At 46.4% G+C, this 27533-nt stretch overlaps 3 non-coding genes across 3 annotated transcripts; all 3 read right to left on the reverse strand.

Moving 5' to 3' along the window:
* Positions 1-691: 691 nt before the first annotated feature.
* Trnat-ugu (transfer RNA threonine (anticodon UGU)) lies at positions 692-763 on the reverse strand. Its single transcript has one exon. It is a non-coding gene; the product is annotated as a tRNA-Thr (tRNA).
* A 7095-nt stretch (positions 764-7858) lies between these two features.
* Positions 7859-7931, reverse strand: Trnak-cuu (transfer RNA lysine (anticodon CUU)). Its single transcript has one exon. It is a non-coding gene; the product is annotated as a tRNA-Lys (tRNA).
* A 452-nt stretch (positions 7932-8383) lies between these two features.
* On the reverse strand, positions 8384-8456 carry Trnar-ucg (transfer RNA arginine (anticodon UCG)). Its single transcript has one exon. It is a non-coding gene; the product is annotated as a tRNA-Arg (tRNA).
* Positions 8457-27533: the final 19077 nt, after the last annotated feature.

Raw genomic sequence — 27533 nt, forward strand, 5'->3', positions numbered from 1 at the left:
ACACAGGAGGCAGAAGAATCACAAGTTACACACAAAGAAAATCACAAAACTCAAAAACACCGAAACGCAAAGGTAAACACTGGCGAAACACTGACTACACGCAGTAAACGGAAGCACGTCCGTACGCGTCGGCAGCTAGAGCCAGAATGTATCCATTAGGCCACACAGTCACTGACGACCAAGTATAACTTATATACGACTTATCTCGAAACGCTCACACCCCTGAGGAATTGTGTTTTCGTTCTACACAGAGACTGCCCCTTGCTGTTTCCCACCCATTCGTTACGTCCAACCTCTTACGAGACCGACCAAATATAGACTGGGAAACAAGACCACACAGTTTGAGCATTCGGAATCGAAGGCAGGGCGTCCCTCGCCGTATTTCCTATAATGGCCATTTGCAACTTCTGCAGAAGCGGCGACGACGACGACGACGACGACGACGACGACGACGACGACGACGACGACGACGACAGGCTCTGAGATATGTGATAAATACATCTACAAAATATAATTCAGACTTCCTCGCCTCACCTTATGCTGTACCGCCTTGGAAAATGCTTTATCTGCGCAATTCGCCTTAATCACATCAGAGAGTAATTCTTAATAAAACGCCTGTCGCTAATTGTTCGTCATCCCAGATACAGTTTGGTATACGACCACGACGCGCAACTGATTTCCAAAATTCGTCTGCCTCCTGTGAGGATCGAGCTCACGATCACTGGTTTACAAGACTAGTGCTCTGCCACTGAGCCAAAGAGGCGCGGCCTAGCGGTAGTTTTGCGTACTTCGTCCTTACGATCTTCTGGATCACCAGACTTCAGCTGACAACACTTCATATTACCGACTAATATTTGCAGCTATGGCGACCCATTACTGCTTGGCTGCACATCTGACACGTAACCGATGTGCTCTCCAAACAACACCACTTGCATTTCAGAACATTTCTTTCACACATGTCTACAAAATCACCTTCACATTCAAATACAGTTCCCTTGCGACTGACGGAGACGTAGGCAAAGTTTAAAGTTGCTATTTCCATTACATCACGTTAATCAGAAAAATGGTAATTTACATCTGCAGCGGAACAAAATTCCGTTGCGCCCATCGTGGGGCTCTAACCCACGACCGTGAGATTAAGAGCCTCATGCTCTACAGACTTTTTTTGTTTTTACGTACACCGATCACTTTTTTTTTACGTACACCGATCACCTTTTTTTTTTTTCTTTTTTTGAACCTTTGCCTTCAGGGCAAGTGCTCTACCAACTTTTTTTTTAATGTAAAATATTTATTATCAATTCAACTTTACATAGCAATTATACATTCAGGTATGCATAAAGTTACAAACTTAGTCAAAGACTTAAGTCCATTCCAATTCACATTCTTCCTGTGTCTTCTCTTTCCTTGAGAATGCATAAAAGAAAACAAAAAAAAAAAAAACAAGGCAGCCATGCGCAAAAAGTTGCCAACAAAGTGAACTAAAAAGGGCCATCTTGCTCGCCGCGGTCGCATTGCTAGGCGGGCGGTCACGAACGGGCGGTCGTCATTACATTGGACATCACCAGCCACCAATCGTTGGAGCGCCCGGGGCCGCTGCACACAGTCAGAGACTGTTGATGTTACCATAGGGGAATCGTGGAAAGATCACATCTACAAGTTAATGTCTTCTCACACCCGGCACACCCCAGCTGGGTGGTGGGTCCATGAATGACGAACCCAAATAGTTCGCAAAAAGGTTCCGGTAATCCTGTCTGTTCGTTAAGACCAGAAACTCGTCGATCACATAGTACCATAAATCGAGGACGTCTTTGTCTCCATCGCGGTATATGTAGTGTATCGCCATTCCTCGTACCCAATTAACCGCATTCATCCGGGTCATAGGGAAATAGACAGCGTCGGGATGAAAGAGTTCTTGGGTAAAATCGAAACGTAGGGGCGGCGGAGCAGGAAAGCCAGGATCTGGCGGATCAGTTTCCAGCACTCACGCGCGGGGCCACAGTTCAGCCTATGTTCGTCCGTGTCTAACGTCGTGCAACGGGGGCACACAGGGTCGTCAATTAGGTGAATGGCATGCAGCCGTTGTCGGGTTGGAAGTTTCTCGTTAACGACCACATACCACGTCGACCGCACGAAAGTAGACAGGAACGGCGCGTGGATGGCTCGCCATACCCGTGGCCAGTCGACCGTAGGGTGGCGCCGTACAATGTCGTTATCCGGAGTCCAGTGCTGGAGAGCACTATAATAAGTCTTCGCTGTCGAATTCCGTGTCTCCGATATAACCCGCAACACATAGCTATGCTCTACGAAAAACGTTCTAATATGTGACAGCGAGGGCGATAAATGTCCAACTGGTATCGGTGGGTACAGCGTACGTGGGGCCACTTCTTCAATCAGTAGGCCGGGGAGACTGGCTGTTGGTGAAAGCCAGAGTCGCCTCATGGAACGGAGATACAGTGCCAGCGCTCTGGGCTTGACGTGAGTGAGTCCAACACCGCCTTTGTCGAAGGGTAAAGTAAGCGTAACAAAACGGATCTTGAAAACAGCACCATCGTTCACCACGTGTCCAAACACTGCCTGTATCCTGGAAGCCATCGTGTCCGTTATCGGCAGTACATGGGCGTAATGGTTAAGGTGAGAAGCCATGTACACATTGACGTATTGGGTGCGTTGCAAAATGTTCAATGATCTGAATTTATTGAGACGAGCCTCTAAACGGAGTCGTCGTAAGACCATACGATACGTAAAGGCCGCCGTGCGTTGAATTTGTCGATGGAGTGATATCCCTAAACACTTGAGCATCGGGACCTTTGTCAGAGGTACGGCCAGACCTGCAGGCATTCCTCGTCCTACCTCCATGTAGCGTGATTTCCGAAGGTTGAGCACACTGCCTGCCACCGCCCCATACTGGTGGAGCCAGGAAAACGCCGTGTGTATTTCGTCACCAGACCGTGCTAAGAACATCACATCGTCGGCGTATGCACCACATCGAAAGGTTACGGAACGGAGGGTAAGTCCTTCTAAGCGTCGCCGTAGTCCGTGAAGAGCTGGTTCGAGGGCAACGGCGAAGAGCATGGCAGAAAGAGGACAACCCTGCCGGACGGACCTGTTGACACGGACGGGGGCGGACCGACAGCCGTTGATCATAATCCTCGTGACAGCCCCATGGATCAATCGAAGCACAACAGATGTCGTCAGACGCGGGATACCGATGTGTTCCATAACAGCACGCAGGAAACCATGGTTAACGCGGTCGAAAGCATGGTCGAAGTCCAGCGCAACAAGAGCGCCTTGGAGGCGGCAAGTTTGCATGAGCGCCACCACGTCTCTATAGGTGCTTCAAGTCGTAAACACATTAGTGTCGCCCCCGAGGCAGGTTTGATCAGTGTGAATGGCCGCCATTACCGTATGTTTGAGCCTCTCACGGAGCATGCGTGTCAACAGCTTATAGTCAGTGTTTAGCATTGTCAACGGGCGAAAATCAAGAGGGCGACGGCCTCCGCCGGGTTTGGGCACAGGGATCAAGAGACCCTCAGTAAAGTCAGATGGTACCTGAAAATCGGCGTCCAGGAGTTCATTGTACATCCTGACCCACATTGGGCCCATGAGATCAAAGAACCGCTTGTAAAATTCAAGAGGGAGGCCGTCAGGGCCAGGCGTTTTGTTGGGAGAGCCACGCAACAGAGCCTCTCGCAGTTCTTCCAAAGTCACCGCCAAGAGCGTAGCATCATCTTGTAGGTTCCGAGAGACTGGTAGGTCAGATAGGACTTCCCTGACCCCTACATTCATGTGGGACTCCCTCTCGTAAAGAAGTTTATATGACTGTGTGAACGCTCGGACGATATCCATTTGTGCGTCAACGCGTCGCCCATCCTCCGTCTCAACCTCGGTAATGAGCTGCCTCTTGCGTCTTCGGCGTTCTTGAATGATATGGTGGAGGGAAGGTCGTTCACCACGAACATCATCAGTCGTCCTCGCACGCACCCGCACACCCGCAAGACGTACGGCGTTGATACGAAGCAATTGTGCCTTGACGCGTTGTACTGCTGATTGTCGCTCTGGCGACGGCGGTTGTACAGCCAGTTCGCGGAGCGCAGTATAGTAAAAATCAGTAGTCGCAGTATACCAGCGCGCTCGGTCGCGTCCATAGCTGACTAATGTTCGGCACAGTGCGGGTTTTGCACACCGTAACCACCATTGAAGTACAGAACGGTAGGCGGGTAAACGCCGGTGGCAATTGCTCCATGTGGACTCGACTGCGCGTCTGCAATTTATCTCATCAAGGGCCACATTGAGGCGCCACGGACCCCTACTTCGGCGGACGCGCTGGCGGGGAAGGGTGAGAGTACACACATATGCGAGGTGATCCGTGAACGCTGCCGGCCACATCTCAGCGTCGACAACGGCCGATCGTAGGCCGCGGGTGACGTAGACTCGATCCAAACGGCTCGCGGAGTGACTAGTAAAGTAGGTGTGTGCTCGACGGTCGCCGTGTTGGATGATCCAGGTGTCCAACAAGGCCAAGTCCTGTACAAGTGCCTGGAGTGCCGGGCAGGTGGTATAGTGTGGCTCCTGGTCGGATGGGCGGAGCACACAATTAAAATCGCCGCCTACTACCAAGTGGTCGGTATTGCCCTGGAAGAGCGGGGCTATATCTTCGGCAAAAAAGGTGCGCCGTTTTCTCCTTTTTCCGGTGCCTGAAGGAGCATATAAGTTCACCAGACGTACTGTACCAATCGTGAGTGCGACCCCCCGGGCCGACGGTAAATAGGAGACATCAGTGGCCATTATCCCTTCCCGCAGTAGAATCGCCGTACCTCCGCCGCCCACATCTGCAGGCATAGTGTAGGCGTCATATCCGTAGGCATCGAGACAGAGTCCTGATCGGACTTCTTGAAGGAAAACAACGTCCAGATCGGCAGCGCGTAACGTATCCTTCAGCATACGGGTCTTGACATCAGATGTAATGCCATCGACGTTGATCGTGGCGAGGCGGTATGCCTGGTCCATCAAGTCTCGGGAGGTGACCATGGTATGACAGGAGGGCAGTAGTCGTGACGTGGAGCGCCGGTCTTGCGAAGTGCTAGGCAGCGACGAGAGGTGCTCATGCCGCCCTAGGCGTCTGTCGCCGGCCGCGTAGACGCTGCCATCGGCATCGGTGCATCGTCTTGGTCCTGAAACGCATCCTGCAACTCCATCTCCTGCGCCCAGTCGCCCAGGGACGTTGACACCACTGGATCTCGAGAGGCAGACGGAGGCAAGGGTGCATCCCCGGTGTCGGAGCTGCGGTGATCTCCCGCATCCCCATGTGGTCCAGACCCAGCGGTAGTGGGAGAAGACGTCGAACCGTGTGAGACGGTAGGGTCGCCTGTGTCGGCACGGTGGAGCGGTTGAGGCACCTCGTCATCCAGCGGTGTCGCCTCGGGCTGTTCTACGTCGTCGGTTGTCTTGCGCCGCTTCTTATGACGCTTGGGTGATTTCTGCTTACGCTGCCGCGCCTCTGTTTCCGACGTAGGGCAAGGGGAGGACGCTCCATCCTGTGCTTCAACTTCCATCACACCGTCGGCGAGCCGTTGTGACGGTGCGCCGGGGTCCGACGAAAGGACATAAGTAGCATCAGCACTGAAAGACGCTTGGGGCTCCGTGGAAGCTACTGCAGGGTCCTCCAAAGCTCGCACCAATACAGTGGGGTCGTCATATACAGCTGGCGTCTCCCCTCTCGCCGCCGCAACATACGTAATCGGCAGAGAGGTCGGTGTCGACGGACGAATCTGGTCGGTCGAGGGTGTCTGTACGAGACGGCGTTGCAGGCATTCGGTACGCATGTGTCCCGTCTGGCCACAACCGCAGCAGGTTCTCGGCTGACCGTCGTAAATAATAATTGCCCTGCAACCAGCGATCGTGAGATACGAAGGAATATGGCGATGCAGGTCAATACGGACTTGTCGCACCCCGTTAAGGACAGGGTGGGTGTCGAAGGTCTTCCATTTTTCGGCCGTGTGGCCGAGAACTGTTCCATAGGGTCGAAGAGCAAGGGTGACCAAATCCGCTGGAACTTCAAAAGGGAGCTCAAACACGCGCACATTTTGGATTCCCAATCCAGCACGTTCAAGCGTCACCACACCCACGTTTCCGTCTGAGTGGCAGAACCGATAACCTGCCGTCGAGCGTCTGAGAAGTTTGTCACATGCTTCGTCGTCAGTGAACTTAAGATATACGACGCTGGAGACAATAGATAAGTGGATACCGATCAGCTCGTTAGGATCAACATGTACCACATCGCGTAAAAAACGCTCTACTTCGTGGGCCTTGGGTCTAGAGTACGTAGTGTCGAACTGAAGCTTGATCGTGGCTTTCCGATACGAAAGAGCCATCGTGTGTCAGGAACGTGACGGCAATACGTAACACTAGCCGACTGCAGACTGAGCTATCCGCGCTCTCTCGGTGAATACGTGCCGGTTAGCACGTCACACAGTACTCGTTTGGGTTGATTGGTCCCATACAGAATCTCTCCCAGTTGCCTAATGTTTTCCTAACGTCACACTCTTCACGTAGTTCAGTTCTATTTCATAATCATTTCTGAGCGGTAAAAGAATTGCATGACAACCTGCAGAGATAGTTTCGTCAGAAGTAACACACGTACTTGATGTGACTCATAAGCCGAACGAGTTACTTTCCGACGTTGTTTTAGATGTGCAAGTGCCAGTCAAAAACTCGCGGCGATGGCACTCTGCCGACCATTTCGCTAGTTAACACCGGTCTTGTTGTGCGTATATCAAGCTCAAGAGCATCTCCAAGCAGAAAATGGTCAACAGCAACATTCACACGGTTTCGTACTGCTCAAGTGATACACTAAGACGGTATGTTTCTCTTTCACGACAAACACCACAGTGACAGGATTCGAACCTGCAATCTTCGGATCCGAAATCCGACGCCTTATCTATTAGGCCACACAGTCACTGACGACCAAGTATAACTTATATACGACTCATCTCGAAACGCTCAACCCCTAAGGAATTGTGTTTTCGTTCTACACAGCCGCTGCCCCTTGCTCTTTCCCACCCATTCGTTACATTCAACTTCTTACGAGACCGACCAAATATAGACTGGAAAACAAGACCACACACTTTGTGCATTCGGAATCGAAGGCAGGGCGTCCCTCGCCGCATTTACTACGATGGCCATTTGCTACTTCTGCAGAAGCGGAGACGACGACGACGACGACGACGACGACAGGCTCTGAGATATGTGATAAATACATCTATAACATATAATTCAGACTTCCCCGCCTCGCCTTATGCTGTACCGCTTTGGCAAATGCTTTATCTGCGCCATTCGCCTTAATAATATCAGAGAGTAATTCTTAATAAAACGCCTGTCGCTAATTGTTCGTCATCAAAGATACTGTTTGGTATACGGCCACGACGCGCAACTGATTTCCATAATTTGTCTGCCTTCTTTGAGGATCGAAGTCACGATCAATGGTTTACAAGACCAGTGCTCTGCCACTGAGCCAAAGAGGCGTGGCCTAGCGGTAGTTTTGCCTACTTCGTTATTACGGTCGTCTGGATCACCAGACCTCAGCTGACAACACTTCATAATACCGACTAATATTTGCAGCTATGGCGACCCATTACTGCTTGGCTACACATCTGACACGTAACCGATGTGCTCTCCAAACAACACAACTTGCATTTCAGAACAGGTCTTTCACACATGTCTACAGAATCACCTTCACATTCAAATACAGTATCCTTGCGACTGACGGAGACGTAGGCAAAGTTTAAAGTTGCTATTTCCATTACATCACGTTAATAAGAAAAACGGTAATTTACATCTGCAGCGGAACAAAATTCCGTTGCGCCCATCGTGGGGCTCGAACCCACGACCGTGGGATTAAGAGCCTCATGCTCTACCGACTGAGCTAGCCGCGCTCTCTCGGTGAATACGTGCCGGTTAGCACGTCACACAGTACTCGTTTGGGTTGATTGGTCCCATACAGAATCTCTCCATGTTGCCTAATGTTTTCGTAACGTCAAACTCGTCACGTAGTTCACTTTTATTTCATAATCATTTCTGAGAGGTAAAAGAATTGCATGACAACCTGCAGAGCTAGTTTCGTCACAATTAACACACATACTTGATGTGACTCATAAACCGAACGAGTTACTTTCCAACGTTGTTTTAGATGTGCAAGTACAGGTCAAAACTCGCGGCGACGGCACTCTGCCGACCATTTCGCTAGTTAACACCGGTCTTGTTGTACGTGTTTCAAGCTCAAGAGCATCTCCATGCATAAAATAGTCAACAGCAACATTCACACGGTTTCGTTCTGCTCAAGTGCTACACTGAAACGATATGTTTCTTTTTCACAACTGGACAAACACCACCGTGACAGGATTCGAACCTGTAATCTTCCGATCCGAAGTCCGACGCCTTATCCATTAGGCCACACGGTCACTGACGATCAAGTTTAACTTGTATAAGACTCATCTCGAAACGCTCACACCCCTGAGGAATTGTGTTTTCGTTGTACACAGCCGCTGCCCCTTGCTCTTCCCCACCCATTCGTTACATTCAACCTCTTACGAGACCGACCAAATATAGACTGGGAAACAAGACCACACACTTTGTGCATTCGGAATCGAAGGCTGGGCGTCCCTCGCCGCATTTGCTACGACGGCCATTTGCTACTTCTGCAGAAGCGGCGGCGGCGACGACGACGACGACGACCGTGAAATGCTCTGAGATATGTGAGAAATACATCTATAAAATATAATTCAGACTGCCTCGTCCCACCTTATGCTGTGTGTGTGTCGGATGGATTCAGTGACCCCTGTGGTTCTAAGGTACCGAGACTTTAATTCAGCTCCTGCCTTCTGTCTGATATTTGTTATGAACGAAACTGATGGCTTGGTGTTATCTTGAGTGTTTCATTTGTAGTGTAACTGTAGAATTGGTCTAGATTGCTTAACCATGAAATGTGCGAGTGATTGTCATTTTTGGAAGTTTGGTGATGGGGTGCTCTGGGTTTATTCCAATGTTCCGGATGTGATGATATTCGGAGGCGGCGGCTTTGATGAAAAATGATTCTGATTTTTGTTTAATGATGTCGGTGATGAGGGGGAAGTTTCTGAGATTGTATAGATTACGGTTTGACTGGAAACGGGGTGCATTTATCGCCAGTCGGAGGAATCTGTTATGGACTGATTTGACTCTCTTCAGGTTTTTGTCGCTAGCCAGTGACCAGACTTCCGATCCATATAAGATGCCTGGTAATACAATTGTCTTGTACATCTTTAGTTTTGCACGAACTGTTAGGCCATCCCCTTTTAGGAGAGGATACAATTGATAAATGAGCTGGGATCCCTTGTTGCAAATTTGGTTGATGTGATGCTTGAAGGTCATCCGTTTGTCGAGTACTAATCCTAAGTACTTAATCTTATCCTGCCATTCTAAATCTATTTCATTAAATCTAACAATTAAATTAGGACTCATCCTACGATGAGTGAACATTATAGCCTGGGTTTTTGTGCTATTTATAGTAATCTTCCATAGGTTGGCCCACTACTGGATGATCTCAAGGTGCTCTTGTAGTTTGCAAGCAATGAAGTGCAGGTTTCGTCCACTTCTGTATACAGCTGTGTCATCAGCAAAGAGGGAGAGTTGACCTCCCCGTTGCTGAGGTATGTCGTTTGTATATACAGAGTAGAGGACTGGGCCCATTACGGAGCCTTTCGGCACTCCAGCCTCTATCTGTTTGGTCGAGCTGTCAGCTCCTGGTACGTGTACATAGAACGTTCGGTTTCGGAGGAAGGAAGTTAGCATATGGGGTAGGTGTTTTGGGCAACCGTACCCATTAAGTTTGTACATCAGGCCGTAGTGCCAGACGCGGTCGAAGGCTTTCTCTATGTCGACAAAGACCGCGCCAGTGCTATGCCTGACATTCCTGGCCTTGCATATATACTCCGTTAATTTCATAGCCTGGTGGAGTGTGCTGTGTTCTCGCCTGAACCCAAACTGCTCTGGAATGATTATATTACCTTCTTTTAGGAATTTATTTAGTTCTTTCAGTATAATTCCTTCCAGGACTTTCCCCAAAAAGCACAGGAGTTACATTGGCCTGTGATTTTGGGGAAAGAGATGGTCCTTCTGTGGCTTTGGTATGGCAATTACTTTCGCTTTCTTCCATGGGAGTGGGGAGTACTTCCTCTCCAGGCAAGCATTCAGTATCGTCGTGATGAATTCCAGAGCGTTTGGTGCGAGGTATTTAAGGTGCAGTGGGCTGACTTTGTCTGGTCCACCTGCTTTCTTGTTGCCTATCGTTTTTATGATCATGTTAACTTCCTCCACTCCTACCGGTGTAAATGAAGTTGTTACTGGTGCCCTGGGGAACCTGTTAACACGAGCGATCACCTGCTCTTCACGGTCGTCACTTTCCTAATCGTTAGTAGTGGGCATTCTGAACTGCAGTTCTAGGGAATCGGCCATAGCCTCTGCCCTTTCTTGCGGCTCATAGACTATGCCGTTCCTCCCGTGAAGTGGCTGGAGCGAGGTGATGCCTGTTTTCCTTGTTTTGATTACCCTCCAAAACTTGTCTGCTGTACTCTCCATTTCTGATAAGAGAGCTTCGCAGCAGTCACTTCTGTGTGTTCGAAGTTCTTGTTTGACCCTCCTGGCCAGGCGGTACATCCGTGCCCTGTCGGCAGGGTCTCTGTAGTTTTGCCACCTGTGCCTATAGTACCTCTTCTCAGCTAGGAGGTCCTGTATGTGCTGTGGGAGATCTGTTCTGGAGGTTGTGTGTGTGATGGTAACTGTGGCTTTCTTGCCACACTCTGTTAGGACTTCAGTTATCTCTCCTATAGCTTTGTTAATGTCCCTTCTAGACTGAAGGTGAGCTATAGGCGATGTTTCTTGCTCTGTCAAGCTGGTGTACCTCTCCCAGTTCGTGTGTGATGTCCGTATCGTTGTCGTATCTACTTGTCTTGTGGGGTCGCCTCCCAGGGTAAGAATCACAGTATTGTGATCAGAGTCCGGGTCGTTGATGACTCTGACCGATGTCTGGAGTCTGATATTCTTTAACAAGTAGATATCGAGGGTGTCTGGCCTATGATTTGGATAGTATGGATAATGGGTCGGAACATCTGGTGCTATTATTGTAATATACCTTTGTGCGTTTAGGTATGCGCGTAGTACCCTGCCGTTTGTGTTTGTGCCTCTGCACTGCCAGTCGCCATGTTTGGAATTGAGGTCACCACCTAGTATGATTCTGTCTGCTTGGCCGAATATGACGTCTAGGTCGTTTGTCTGTAGGTTTGGCGTCCCTGGGGGGTTGTAGGCTGCCGCTATATGCATTAGTCTACCCTCTACTTCGGCTTCTATGGCAGTGGCCTCAGCTGTGCGTAGTCTTGGCAGTTGAACTTGGCGATGAGCGATTCTGTTTTTGATGAGCACAGCCGTGCCCCCTCCAGGTCTGTTTGGTCTGCCCGTTCTAACGACTGTATAGTTCCAAATTTGGAATGTGGTGTTAGGTTCCAGATGTGTCTCAGTTATTAGGGCAATGTCTACCCTGTGCGAGTCAATGAACTCCTGCAAGACGTTCCTTTGGTCGAGAATGCCTTGGCATTCCAATTCATGATATTTACCTCCTCATTATGGACTAAGAATGGTATCGCAGCGGAGAAGATGATACTGATTTTTGTGATTGGATCTGAAGCTTGTCGGAGTTTAGCTGCAGTTTCATGTATTGTGTGTAGGAGTTTCGGAATGTTGAATTGGGACAGGAGGCCTAGGAAGTCCCTCAGATCAGCTCCTAATCCGGGTGAGGCAGTAGGAGCAGTACAATTTTGTGGTTCCTCAGGTGTTACTGTGGCTGTTGTAGAGGAAGTTGGCTGTGCGTTCTTTTGCGTAGCCCAGGGGTTGGAGAGGTGATGTCGTGAGTTTCCTTTCTTCATTTGAGGATAGTTCTTGGCATCCACAGCTGGAGCTGGAGGTGGGGGTGGCTTGCTTTGGGCTGCCTTTGCCTGTGCCTTATTCTGTTTAGCCTGGATGATTGCCAAGCGTGTGGGGCACTTTTAGAAATTAGCTGTGTGTGGGCCTTTGCAGTTCACACAGGTCGGCGTTGTTTGGAAGGGCTTTGTACAGTCTTTGGTTTGGTGGTCTTTGCCACATTTCACGCAGTTCGGTCGAAGATTACAGTGCCTGTCGCCACGATGGAAGCCCTGGCAGTTGTGGCACTGTGTCGGGCCATTTGGCGTTCTGCATGACTCTACATTCACCTGTAAGTGTAGGAGTGACTTTAATTGGTAGATTTTCTTGGCTTCCTCAGTGTTTTCGAGGTGCACTTGAAAATTTGGCTGTGGCCTATTTCCTTTGCCCCTTCATCTAGCGTAGCCATCTGTGCTACTTTCAACACTGCGAAGTTAAGCTCCAGCAGAGCTTGATGGACCAGTGTTGGGTCCATAGTGGCTAGGAGCTTTTTAACTACCACTTTCAGTGGTTTATTGGGGGTTACTTCTTGGGTATAATACTGGATTTTTTCGTTTCTCAGAAGAGTTACGAGTTTATGATGGTCTTGAGGAAGGGAGAACTGGTACGTGACCCGCCCCCTTCTGGAGTGTTTCTTCATGGACCCCTCTAGTTTTGGTTTTATTACCGAGAGGATGTTCATGTAATTCTTTGTGTCATACACAACGATCGGGGGTACTCGCGGTCGTTTTTCTGTTGTCTTCTCGGGAGTCGGTCGGTCCCCCGCGTCATCGTCTCTTAGCGCACTGAATCTGTTCGCTGTTCGAACTTGTGCCTCAATCTTTTCGTCTGTTGGTTGTGAGTCCATGGCGTCCTCGTCAACCACCAGGCGCACAGGATCGGAGTCCAAGTCAGAGTCACTGTCCGATATGATGTCGTCAGTCTTTCTTTTCGGGTCAGAAACCTCCTCACACTGGTTGGAGTCCATTGGACGTTTCTTTTTATTGCGTTCATCGCCCATTACGCAGTCATGTCTGTGTGCATCGTCTGTATGTTGTTCTGTGTGCTCTGTATGATGTGTGCTGGCCACGGGTGCCCCAGTGAGCGCCGCGGCTGGCGGGGGTGGGAGAAAAGACGTTTCTGAAATCTCAGACAGTCGGCTGCGATACGTCTTAAAGTCTGCCTTGGCCTCTGTCAGCGCGGGCTGGTCCCACGTGAAGGGGGCCCTGACTCACGAATACCCTAGCTAACAGCCTAGACCCAGCTAGTCTGGTGTCACGAAAAGCATCGTATGCAGCGTTGAAGATGCGACAACAAGACAATTTGCGTCTTTACGCCCGAGCGCTTGCGCAAGTCGGAGACCAAGTACACGACCCCCAAGCAGGGATGGTGGCTCGTACGAAAAAACCAGCAGTCGGAATTTCCAGGCTGAGTCAGACAAAGGCGGGCGAGCGCCGTAACAACAACGTCCGCCCTCTTCCGCAGCTCAACTCGGACCGGCCACCTTATGCTGTACCGCTTTGGTAAATGCTTTATCTGCGACATTCGCCTTAATCACATTTGAGAGTCTTAATAAAACGCCTATCGCTAATTGTTCGTCATCCCAGATACTGTTTGCTATACGGCCACGACGCCAACTGATATCCAAAATTCGTCTGCCTCCTGTGAGGATCGAACTCACGACCCCTGGTTTACTAGACCAGTGCCCTGCCACTTTTTTTAAAAATTTTTTGCAGGTTTAGGAGACCGATGCCTTATCCATATTTTTTTTTAGGATTCATACCCCCTTTTTTTACGCTCTAACCATTTTTTTTTCTTTTTATTAACAGACTGACCAGTGCTCTAACACTTTTTTTCTATCCAACGCCTTAACCCCCTTTTTTTTTTACCTCTCTTTTCAATAAGTTGATCGCAATGAAGGCAGGATCCGGACACGCAGCAAAAGCAGTGGGGCCTCTTCGCGGCACTGCGAGTGCGTCACGACGCAGAACCCCTCCCCCATCACGACATTGGACTACACAGACTTTTTGTCTGTCTCCTCTGATATTATTTATATCATGGAACAAAGTTTTTACTTTGGACATTGTGGTTTTGGCCTTATGTTATTGTATGTTTTTTTTATTTGTTTTTGTTTATATGCCCTGTTTGGTTCTTGAAAGTTGTAATTTTTTTACCTTTTTCTGTTGTGTTTTTTTTTCGTACATAATACCTTGTAGAAGCCGTACTCAGTTCTCAGAGATTAGTAAAATAGGTCACACAGTCCACTGTTTGCTAGTTACTTCCTTATAGTTTATATCGTGCTGCTCGTTGAAATCCTATGCCTGTCCTATCGAAGACTATATTCAACATGTTGCCGTAGTGTTTTTTATGGTCACTGTATTTTTTTGATTCCCAATAAGCGGATTCCATATAGAAGATGAAATCAACTGACATGTCAGACCCATTCCTTCCAATTACCTAATGTGTGTAGTGACCCACGAGCCACATGACAGCGTTATTTTTGCTTTTTGGAAAAAATATCACTTCAGGCTGTAACAGCATTTGTGGTGTATAATTGAGGCCATTACTTTTGGTGAGGAGTGCAATCTTCCGCCTGATCCATACCCAATTGTGAAATTGTCCTCTGCACGTGAATCTGTGTTGAAGTGTGTCCACGAAACCACACTTAGTGAAGTGATTTATAGCACACAGTCCTATCCGATAAAGTTTTGCATTGGTTGGTACAGTGTCGCTGACTATCTTGTACCAAGTGGAAGCCACGCCTGTTGAATGGATTTTGAGGCTAAGATTTTTCCATGCAGTACGCCATATGACGTTCGGATATTTGATTTCTATGGTATTTTGTGTATCCGATTTGTGCCAGGTATTTAGAATCCGCTTAGTAGTTATATTTCACTTGTACAGTGTGCGTGCCTCTAAGTAGCTGGCCTCAATATTAAATTTCTTGATATGCGATAGAGTGTTGTTTAGTTTGCCCACATTTACCGGGGGTTGCAGGGAACCTGGCTGGACAATTGTGAGTAGTCGGGTGGTGATGTTATTTCTGTCCTTATTAATCATAAACAGGTTTCTTTTGATGTAAAGTGCATTCACCATGCGCGCTTTTCTCCTTGGGAGTATTGTCTCAAACTGTCTACGCTTTCATCGATTTATGGAAGACTAGTAGTAGTTTCCGAAGCACATCTGGAGGCATTCTGTAATCTGTGGACTTTCAGAGTGTTGATGAAACACAGAAATTGCATCGGGATTGAATACAACAGGCACCATGCGGAGTTTTCTCCATGGGAGTAATGTCTCAAACTGTCTACGCTTTGATCGATTCCTGGAAGACCAGTAGTAGTTTCCGAAGCACATCTGGAGGCATTCTGTAATCTGTGGACTTTCAGAGTGTTGATGAAACACAGAAATTGCATCGGGATTGAATACAACAGGCACCATGCGGAGTTTTCTCCATGGGAGTAATGTCTCAAACTGTCTACGCTTTGATCGATTCCTGGAAGACCAGTAGTAGTTTCCGAAGCACATCTGGAGGCATTCTGTAATCTGTGGACCTTCAGAGTGTTGATGAAACACAGAAATTGCATCAGGAGTGAATACAACAGCTACCATGAGGACTTTTTTCCATGGGAGTAATGTCTCAAACTGTCTATGCTTTTACCGATTCCTGGAAGAACAGTAGTAGTTTCTGAAGCACATCTGGAGGCATTCTGTAATCTGTGGACCTTCAGAGTGTTGATGAAAAACAGAAATTGCATCGGGATTAAATACAACATTCACCATGCGGACTTTTCTCCTTGGGAGTAGTGTCTCAAACTGTTTACACTTTGATCGATTTCTGGAAGACTAGTAGTAGATCCCGAAGCACATCTGGAGGCTTTGTGTATTCTGTTCACCTCCAGAGTGTTGATGAAACACAGAAATTGCATCGGGATTGAATACAAAAGGCACCATGCGGAATTTTATCCATGGGAGAAACGTCTCAAACTTTCTACGCTTTGATCGTCCCCTGGAAGACCAGTAGAAGTTTCCGATGCACATCTGGAGGTATTCTGTAATCTGTGTATCTTCAGAGTGTTAATAAAACACAGATATTGCATCATGATTGAATACAACAGGCACCATGAAGACTTTTCTCAACGGGAGTAATGTCTCAAACTGTCTACGCGTTGATCGTTCCTTGAAGACCAGTAGCACTTTCCAAAGCACATCTGGAGGCATTCTGTAACCTGTGGACCTTCAGAGTGTTGATGCGGTCTTTTCTCCATGGGAGTAATGTCTCAAACTGTGTACGCTTTGATCGTTCCCTGGAAGACCAGTAGCAGTTTTCGAAGCACATCAGGAGGCATTCTGTAATCTGTGGACTTTCAGAGTATTGAGGAAACACAGAAATTCCATCGGGATTGAATACGACAGGCACCATACCAACTTTTCTCCATGGGAGTAATGTCTCAAACTGTCTATGCTTTGATCGTTCACTGAAAGACCAGTAGTAGTTTCCGAAGCACATCTGGATGCATTCTGTAACCTGCGGACCTTCAGAGTGTTGATGAAACACAGCAATTGCATCGGAATTGAATATAACAAGCTCCATGCGGACTTTCCTCCATGGGAGTAATCTCTCAAACTGTCTAGCTTTGATCGATTCCTGGAAGACCAGTAGTAGTTTCCGAAGCACACCTTCAGGCATTCTTTAATCTGTGGACCTTCAGAGTGTTGTGAAACACAGAAATTGAATTGGAATTGAATACAACAGTCACCATGCGGACTTTTCTCCATGGGAGAAATTTCTCAAAATGTCTACACTTTGATCGATTCCTGGAAGACCAGTAGTAAATCCCAAAGCACATCTGGAGGCATTCTTTAATATCTGGACCTTTAGAGTGTTGATGAAACACAGAAATTGCATTGGGATTGCAAACAACATGCACCATGCGGACTTTTCTCCATGGCAGTAATGTCTCAAACTGTCTACGCTTAGATCGTTCTCTGGAAGACCAGTAGTAGTTTCCGTAACACATCTGGAGTCATTCTGTAATCTGTGGGCCTTCTGAGTGTTGATGAAACATAGATATTGCATCGGGATTGAATACAACAGGCACCTGCGGACTTTTCTCCATGGTAGTAATGTCTCAAACTGTCTACACTTTGATCGCTCCCTGGAAGACCAGTAGTAGCTTTCAAAGTACATCTGGAGGCGTTCTGTAATCTTTGGACCATCAGAGTGTTGTTGAACACAGAAATTGCAACGGGATTGAGTACAACAGGCACCATGCGGACCTTTCTCCATTAGAGTAATGTCTCATACTGTATACGCTTTGATCTATTCATGGAAGACCAGTAGTAGTTTCCGAAGCACATCTGGAGGAATTCTGTAATCTGTGGACCATCGGAGTGTTGATTAAACACAAAATTGCATCGGGATTGAATAGAACAGGCACCATGCGGACTTTTCTACATGGGAGTAATGTCTCAAACTGTCTACGCTTTGATCGTTCCCTGGAAGAGCAGCAGTAGTGAACGAAGCACATCTGGAGGCATTCTGTAATCTGTGGAAATCAGAGTGTTGATGAAACACAGAGATTGCAGCGGAATTGAATACAACGGGCACCTTGCGGACTCTTCTCCATGGCAGTAATGTCTCACACTGTCTTGGCCTTGATCGCTCCCTGTAAGACCAGTAGTAGTTTCCGAAGCACTTCTGGAAGCATTCCGTAATCCGTGGACATTCGGAGTAATGATGAAACACAGAAATTGCATCGGGATTGAATACAACTGGCACCATGCAGCCTTTTCTGCATGGGAGTAATGTCTGAAACTTTCTACGCTTTGATCGATTCCTGGAAGACCAGTAGTAGTTTCCGAAGCACATCTGGATGCATTCTGTAATCTGTGGACCTTCACAGTGTCGATAAAACACAGCAAATGCATCGGGATTGAATACAACAGGCCTCATGCTTCCTTTTGTCCATGGGAGTAATGTCTTAAACTGTCTACGCTTTGATCGTTCCCTGGAAGACCAGCAGTAATGTCCGAAGCACATCTGTAGGCATTCTGTAATCTGTGGACCTTCAGAGTGTTGGTTAAACGCAGAAATTGCATGGGGATTGTATACATCCAGCACCATGAGGACTTTTCTCCACGGGAGTAATGTCTGAATCTGTCTATGATTCGGTCGGTTTCTGGAAGACTAGTACTAGTTCCGAAGCACATCTGCAGGCATTCTGTAAGCTGTGGACCTTCAGAGTGTTGATGAAGCACAGAAATTGCATCGGGATTGAATACAACATGCACCATGCGGCCTTTTCTCCATGGGAGTAATGTCTCAAACTGTCTACGCTTTGATCGTTCCCTGGAAGACCAGCAGTAAAGTACGAAGCACCTCTAGAGGCATTCTTTATTCTGTGGACCTTTAGAGTGTTGTGAAACACAGAAATTGAATTGGGATTGAATACAACAGTCACCATGCGGACTTTTCTTGTTGGGAGTAATGTCTCAAACTGGCTACGCTTTGATCGATTTCTGGAAGACTAGTACTAGTTTCCGAAGCACATCTGGAGGCATTCTGTAATCTGTGGACCTTCAGAGTGTTGATGAAACACAGAAATTGCAATGGGATTGAATACAACGGGCACCTTGCCGCTTTTGTCCATGGCAGTAATGTCTCACACTGTCTACGCGTTTATAGCTCCCTGGAAGACCAGTAGTTATTTCCGAAGCACATCTGGAAGCATTCCGTAATCCGTTGACCTTCGGAGTAATGATGAAACACAGATATTGCATCGGGATTGAATACAACAGTCACCATGCGGCCTTTTCTCCATGGGAGTAATGTCTCAAACTGTCTACGCTTTGATCGTTCCCTGGAAGACCAGCAGTAATGTCCGAAGAACATCTAGAGGCATCCTGTAATCTGTGGACCTTCAGAGTGTTAGTTAAACGCAGAAATTGCATCGGGTTGTATACATCTGGCACCATTAGGACTTATCTTCATGGGAGTAATGTCTATAAGTGTCTATGCTTTGATCGTCCCTTGGAAGACCAGTAGTAGTTTTTGAATCACATCTAGAGGCATTCTGTAATCTGTGGAAAATCAGAGTGTTGATGAAACACAGATATTGCGTCGGGATTGAATACACAAGCCTCCATGCGGACTTCTCTCCATGGGAGTAATGTCTCAAACTGTCTACGCTTTGATCGTTCCCTGGAAGACAAGTAGCAGATTCCGAAGCACATATGGAGGCATTCCGTAATCTGTGGACTTTCAGAATGTTGATGAAACACAGATATTGCGTCGGGATTGAATACAACAGGCACCATACGGGCTTTTGTCCATGGGAGTAATGTCTCAAACTGTCTATGCTTTGATCGATTCCTGGAAGACCAGTAGTAGTTTCCGAAGCACATCTGGAGGCATTCTCTAATCTGTGGGCCTTCTGAGAGTTGATGAAACACAGAAATTGCATTGGGATTGAATACAACAGGCACCATGCGGACTTTACACCACGGGAATAAGGTCGCAACATTTCTACGCTTTGATAATTCCCTGGAAGACCAGTAGTAAATTCCGGAACACATTTGGAGGCAATCTGTCATCTGTGGACCTTCAGAATGTTGATGAAACGCAGAAATTGCATTGGGATTGAAAACAACAGGCACCATGCGGACTTTGATGCATGGGAGTAATGTCTCACACTGTCAACGCTTTGATCTATTCCTGGAAGATCAGTAGTAGTTTCCGAAGCACATCTGGAAGCATTCTTTAATTTGTGGACCTTCAGAGTGTAAATGAAACGCAGAAATAGCATTGGGATTGAAAAGAACAGGCACCATGCGGACTTTTCTACATGGGAGTAATGTCTTAAATTGTCTACGCTTTGATCGATTTCTGGAAGACTAGTAGTAGCTTTCAAAGCTCATGTGGAGGCATTTTGTGATCTGTGAACTTTCCGAGTGTTAATGAAATACAGAAATTGCATCGGGATTGTATACAACAGCCACTATGCGGACTTCTCTCAATGTGAGTAATGTCTGAAACTGTCTACTCTTTGATCGTTCCCTGAAAGACCAGTAGTATCTTCCAAAACACATATGGAGGCGTTCTGTAATCTTTAGGCCTCCAGAGTGTTGTTGAAACTCAGACATTGCATCGGGATTGAATACACAAGCCTCCATGCGGACTTTCCTCCATGGGAGTAATGTCTCAAACTTTCTACGTTTTGATAATTCACTGAAAGACCAGTAGTAGTTTCCACAGAGCATCTAGAGGCATTCTGTAATCTGTGGACCATCAGAGTGTTGGTGAAACACAGATTTTGCATCGGGTTTAAATACAACAGGCAACATGCGGTATTCTCTCCATGGGAGAAATGTCTCAAATTGTCTACGCTGTGATGGATTCCTGGAAGACCCGTAGTAGCTTCCGAAGCACATTTGGAGGCCTTCTGTAATCCGTGGGTCTTCTGAGTGTTGAAGAAACACAGAAATTGCATCGGGATTGAATAAAACAGGCACCATGAGGACTTTTCTCCATGGCAGTACTGTCTTAAATGGTCTACGCTTTGATCTCTTCCTGTAAGACCAGTAGTAGTTTCCGAAGCACATCTCGAGGCATTCTGTAATCTGTGGACTTTCAGAGTGTTGATGAAACACAGCAATTGCATCGAGATTGAATACACAAGCCTCAATGCGGAATTTCCTCCATGGGAGTAATGTCTCAAACTGTCTAGCTTTGATCGATACCTGGAAGACCAGTAGTAGTTTCCGCAGCACATCTGGAGGCATTCTTTAATCTGAGGACCTTCAGAGTGTTGTGAAACACAGAAATTGCATTGGGAATGAATACAACAGTCATCTTACGGACTTCTCTCCTTGGGAGTAATGCCTCAAACTGTCTATGTTTCGATCGTTCCCTGGAAGACCCGTAGTAGTTTCCGAAGCACATCTGGAGGCATTGTGTAATCTGTGGACTTTCAGAGTGTTGATGAAATACAGAGATTGCATCGGGATTGAATACAACAGGCCCCATGTGGATTTTTCTCCATGGGAGTAATGTCTCAAACTGTCTACGCTTTGATCGATTTCTGGAAGACCAGTACTAGTTTCTGAAGCTCATCTGTAAGCATTATCTAAACAGAGGACCTTCAGAGTGTTGATGAAACACAGAAATTGCATCGGTGTGGAACACAACATTCACCGTGCGGACTTATCTCTTTGGGAGTATTGTCTCAAACTGTCTACACTTTGACCGATTTCTGGTAGACTAGTATTAGTTTCCGAAGCACATCTGGAGGCATTTTGTAATCTGTGGACCTTCAGAGTGTTAATGAAATACAGAATGTGCATAAGGATTGAATACAACAGGCACCATGCGGACTTTTCACAATGGGAAGAATGTCTGAAACTTTCTACGCTTTGATCGTTCCCTGGGAGACCAGTAGTAGTTTCCACAGCGCATCTAGAGGCATTCTGTAAACTGTGGACCATCAGAGTGTTGGTTAAACACAGATTTTGCATCGGGTTTGAATGCAACAACCAACATGCGGCCTTCTCTCCATTGGAGAAATGTCTCAAATTGTCTACGCTGAGATCTATTCCTGGAAGACCAGTAGTAGCTTCCGGAGCACATCCTGAGGCTTTCTGTAATCCGTGGGCCTTCTGAGTGTTCAAGAGACACAGAAATTGCATCGGGATTGAATAAAACAGGCTCCATGAGGACTTTTCTCCATGGCAGTAATGTCTCAAATGGTCTACACTTTGATCGTTCCCTGGAAGACCAGTAGTAGTTTCTGAAGCACATCTGGAGGCATTCTGTAATCTGTGGCCCTTCAGAGTGTTCATGAAACAAAGATATTGGATCGGGATCGAATACAACAGGCTCAATGCGGACTTTCCTCCTTGTTAGTAATGTCTCAAACTGTCTACGCTTTGATCGATTTCTGGAAGACTAGTACTAGTTTCCGAGGCACATCTGGAGGCATCCTGTAATCTGTGGACCTTCAGAATGTTGATGAAACACAGAAATTGCATTGGGATTGAATGCAACAGGCACCATGCGGACTTTTCTTCTTGGGAGTAATGTCTAAAATTGTCTATACTTTGATCGATTTCTAGAAGACCACTAGTAGTTTCCAAAGCCCATCTGGAGGCATTGATTGATCTGTGGACCTTGAGAGTGTTGTTGAAACACAGAAATTGCATCGGGATTGAGTAAATCAGGCATCATGCAGACTTATCTCCATGGGAGTAATGTCTCAAATTGTCTACGCTTTTGAGGATCCCTGGAAGACCAGTAGTAGTTCCCGAAGCACATTTTCAGGCATTCTGTAATCTGTGGACCATCAGAGTGTTAGTGAAACACAGTTTTTGCATCGGGTTTGAATACAACAGGCAACATGCTGCATTCTCTCCATGGGAGAAATGCCTCAAATTGCCTACGCTTTGATCGATTCCTGGAAGACCAGTAGTAGCTTCCGAAGCACATTTGCGGGCCTTCTGTAATCCGTGGGCCTTCTGAGTGTTGAAGAAACACAGAAATTGCATCGGGATTGAATAAAACAGGCACCATGAGAACTTTTCTCCATGGCAGTACTGTCTCAAATGGTTTACGCTCTGATCGTTCCCTGGAAGACCAGTAGTAGTTTCCGAAGCACATCGGGAGGCATTCTGTAATCTGTTGACCTTCAGAGTGTTGATGTAACACAGAAATGCATCGGGATTCAATAAAACTGGCACCACGCGGACTTTCCTCCATGTGAGTAATGTCTTACACTGTATACTATTTTATCGTTCCCTGGAAGACCAGTAGTAGTTTCTTAAGCACATCAGGAGGCATTCTGTAATCTGTGGACTTTCAGAGTCTTGGTGAAACACTGAAATTGCATCGGGATTGAATACAGCAGGCACCATGTGGACTTTTCTCCATGGGAGTAATTTCTCAAACTGTCTACGCTTTGATCTATTCCTAGAAGACCAGTAGTAGTTCCCGCAGCACATCTGGAGGCATTCTGTAATCTGTGGACCTTCAGAGTGTTGATGAAATACAGAGATTGCATCGGGATTGAATACAACAGGCACCATGTGGATTTTTCTCCGTGGGAGTAATGGCTCAAACTCTCTACGCTTTGATCGATTTCTGGAAGACCAGTACTAGTTTCTGAAGCACATCTGTAAGCATTATCTAAACAGAGGACCTTCAGAGTGTTGATGAAACACAGAAATTGCATCGTTGTTGAACACAACATTCACCGTGCGGGCTTATCTCTTTGGGAGTATTGTCTCAAACTGTCTACACTTTGATCGATTTCTGGTAGACTAGTAGTAGTTTCCGGAGCACATCTGGAGGCAATTTTGTAATCTGTGGACCTTCAGAGTGTTAATGAAATACAGTAATTGCATCGGGATTGAATACAACAGGCACCATGAACACTTTTCTCCATGGCAGTACTGTCTCAATTGGTCTACTCTTTGATCGTTCCCTGGAAGACCAGTAGTAGTTTCTGAAGCACATCTGGAGGCATTCTGTAATCTGTGGCCCTTCAGAGTGTTCATGAAACACAGAAATTAGATCGGGATCGAATACAACAGGCACAACGCGGACTTTCCTCCTTGTTAGTAATGTCTCAAATTGTCCACGCATTGATCGATTTCTAGAAGTCCAGTAGTAGTTTCCGAAGCACATCTGGAGGCATTCTGTAATCTGTGGACCTTCAGAGTGTTGAAGAAATACAGAAATTCCATCGGGATTGAATAAAACACGCACCATGCGGACTTTTCTCCATGGGAGTAAAGTCTGAAACTGTCTACGTTTTATCGTACTCTGGAAGTCCACTAGTAGTTTCAGAAGCACATCTCGAGGCACACTGTAATCTGTGGACCTTCAAAGTGTTGAAGAAATACAGAAATTGCATCGGGATTGAACACAACAGGCACCATGCGGACTTTTCCTCATGGGAGTAATGTCTTAAACTGTCTACGTTTTGATCGTTCCCTGGAAGGCAAGTAATAGCTTCCGAAGCACATCTGGAGGCAATCTGTAATCTGTGAACCATCAGAGTGTTGATGAAACACAGAAATTGCACTGGGATTGAATACAACAGGCACCATGCCTAGTTTTCTCCATTAGAATAATTTCACAAGATTTCTACGCATTGATCGTTCTCCGGATGACCAGTAGTAGTTTCCGAAGCACATCTGGAGGCATTCTGAAATCTGTGGACCTTCAGAGTGTTGATGAAAGACAGAAATTGCAGCGGGATTGAATACAACAGGCACCATGCGGCATTCTCTCCATGTGAGAAATGTCTGAAATTGTCTACGGTTTGATCGATTCCTGGAAGACCAGTAGTAGCTTCCGAAGCACATTTGTGGGCCTTCTGTAATCCTTGCGCCTTCTGAGTGTTGAAGAAACACAGAAAAAACATCGGGATTGAATAAAACAGGCACCATGAGGACTTTTCTCCATGGCAGTACTGTCTCAAATGGTCTACGCTTTGATCGTTCCCTGGGAGACCAGTAGTAGTTTCCGAAGCACATCGGGAGGCATTCTGTAATCTTTTGACCTTCAGAGTGTTGACGAAACACAGAAATGCATCGGGATTGAATAAAACTGGCACCACGCAGACTTTTCTCCATGTGAGTAATGTCTTACACTGTATACGATTTTATCGTTCCCTGGAAGGCCAGTAGTAGTTTCCTAAGCACATCAGGAGGCATTCTGTAATCTATGGACCTTCAGAGTCTTGATGAAACACTGAAATTGCATCGGGATTGAATACAGCAGGCACCATGTGAACTTTTCTCCATGGGAGTAATTTCTCAAACTGTCTACGCTTTGATCTATTCCTGGAAGACCAGTAGTAGTTTCCGAAGCACATCAGGAGGCATTCTGTAGTCTGTGGACTTTCAGAGTGTTGATGAAACACAGCAATTGCATCGGGATTGAATACACAAACCGCCATGCTGACTTTTCTCCATGGGAGTAATGTCTCAAGCTGTCTAGCTTTCATCGATTCCTGGAAGACCAGTAGTAGTTCCCGCAGCACATGTAGAGGCATTCGTTAATCTGTGGACCCTCAGAGTGTTGTGAAACACAGAAGTGGCATTGGGAATGAAGACAACAGTCATCATACCGACTTCTCTCCTTGGGAGTAATGTCTCAAACTGGCTATGTTTCGATCGTTCCCTGGAAGACCAGTAGTAGTATCCGAAGCACATCTGGAGGCATTCTATAATCTGTGGACCTTCAGAGTGTTGATGAAATACAGAGATTGCATCGGTATTGAAAAGAACAGGCACCTTGTGGATTTTACTCCATGGGTAGTAATGTCTCAAACTGTCTACGCTTTGATCGATTTCTTGAAGACCAGTACTAGTTTCTGAAACACATGTGTAAGCATTATCTAAACAGAGGACCTTTAGAGTGTTGAAGAAACACAGAAATTGCATCGGTGTTGAAAACAACATTCACCGTGCGGACTTATCTCTTTGGTAGTATTGTCTCAAACTGTCTACACTTTGATCGATTTCTGGTAGACCAGTCGTAGTTTCTGAAGCACATCTGGAGGCATTCTGTAATCTGTGGCCCATCAGAGTGTTCATGAAACATAGAAATTGGATCGGGATCGAATACAACAGGCACAATGCGTACTTTCCTACTAGTTAGTAAAGTCTCAAATTGTCTACGCATTGATCGATTTCTAGAAGTCCAGTAGTAGTTTCCGAAGCACATCTGGAGGCATTCTGTAATCTGTGGACCTTCAGAGTGTTGAAGAAATACTGAAATTCCATCGGGATTGAATACAACAGGCACCATGCGGAGTTTTCTGCATGGGAGTAATGTCTAAAACTGTCTACGCTTTATCGTTCTCTGGAAGTCCACTAGTAGTTTCAGAACCACATCTGGAGGCATTCTGTAATCTGTGGACCATCAAAGTGTTTAAGAAATACTGAAATTGCATCGGGATTGAACACAACAGGCACCATGCGGACTTTTCCCCATGGGAGTAATGTCTTAAACTGTCTACGTTTTGATCGTTCCCTGGAAGGCCAGTAATAGCTTCCGAATCACATCTGGAGGCAATCTGTAATCTGTGAACAATCAGAGTGTTGATGAAACACAGAAATTGCACTCTGATTGAATACAACAGGCACCATGCTTAGTTTTCTCCATTAGAATAATGTCTCAAACTATCTACGCATTGATCGTTCCCTGGAAGACCAGTAGTAGTTTCCACAGCGCATCTAGAGGCATTCTGTAATCTGTGGTGCATCAGAGTGTTGGTGAAACACAGATTTTGCATCGGGTTTGAATACAACAGGTAACATGCGGCATTCTCTCCATGGGAGAAATGTCTCAAATTGTCTACGCTTTGATCGATTCCTGGAAGACCAGTAGTAGCTTCCGAAGCACATTTGGGGGCCTTCTGTTATCCTTGGACCTTCTGAGTGTTGAAGAAACACAGAAATTGCATCGGGATTGAATAAAACAGGCACCATGAGGACTTTTCTCCATGGCAGTACTGTCTCAAATGGTCTACGCTTTGATCGTTCCCTGGAAGACCAGTAGTAGTTTCCGAAGCACATCGGGTGACATTCTGTTATCTGTTGACCTTCTGAGTGTTGATGAAACACAGAATAGCATCGGGATTGAATAAAACTGGCATCACGCAGACTTTTCTCCATGTGAGTAATGTCTTACACTGTATACGATTTTATCGTTCCTTGGAAGGCCAGTAGTAGTTTCCTAAGCACATCAGGAGGCATTCTGTAATCTGTGGACCTTCAGAGTCTTGATGAAACACTGAAATTGCATCGGGATTGAATACAGCAGGCACCATGTGGACTTTTCTCCATGGGAGTAATTTCTCAAACTGTCTACGCTTTGATCTATTCCTGGAAGACCAGTAGTAGTTTCTGAAGCACATCTGGAGGCATTCTGTAATCTGTGGACCTTCAGAGTGTTGATGAAATACAGAGATTGCATCGGGATTGAATACAACAGGCACCATGTGGTTTTTTCTCCATGGGAGTAATGTCTCAAACTGTCTACGCTTTGATCGATTTCTGGAAGACCAGTACCAGTTTCTGAAGCACATCTGTAAGCATTATGTAAACAGAGGACCTTCAGAGTGTTGATGAAACACAGAAATTGCATCGGTGTTGAACACAACATTCACCGTGCGGACTTATCTCTTTGGGAGTATTGTCTCGAACTGTCTACACTTTGATCAATTTCTGGTAGACTAGTAGTAGTTTCCGGAGCACATCTGGAGGCATTTTGTAATCTGTGGACCTTCAGAGTGTTAATGAAATACAGAAATTGCATAAGGATTGAATACAACATGCACCATGCGGACTTTTCACAATGGGAAGAATGTCTGAAACTTTCTACGCTTTGATCGTTCCCTGGAAGACCAGTAGTAGTTTCCACAGCGCATCTAGAGGCATTCTGTAAACTGTGGACTATCAGAGTGTTGGTTAAACACAGATTTTGCATCGGGTTTGATTGCAACAGGCAACATGCGGCCCTCTCTCCATTGGAGAAATGTCTCAAACTATCTACGCTGTGATCT

This window comes from Schistocerca gregaria, chromosome 5 (genome assembly GCF_023897955.1).
Source record: "Schistocerca gregaria isolate iqSchGreg1 chromosome 5, iqSchGreg1.2, whole genome shotgun sequence".
Taxonomy (NCBI): Eukaryota; Metazoa; Arthropoda; class Insecta; order Orthoptera; family Acrididae; genus Schistocerca; species Schistocerca gregaria.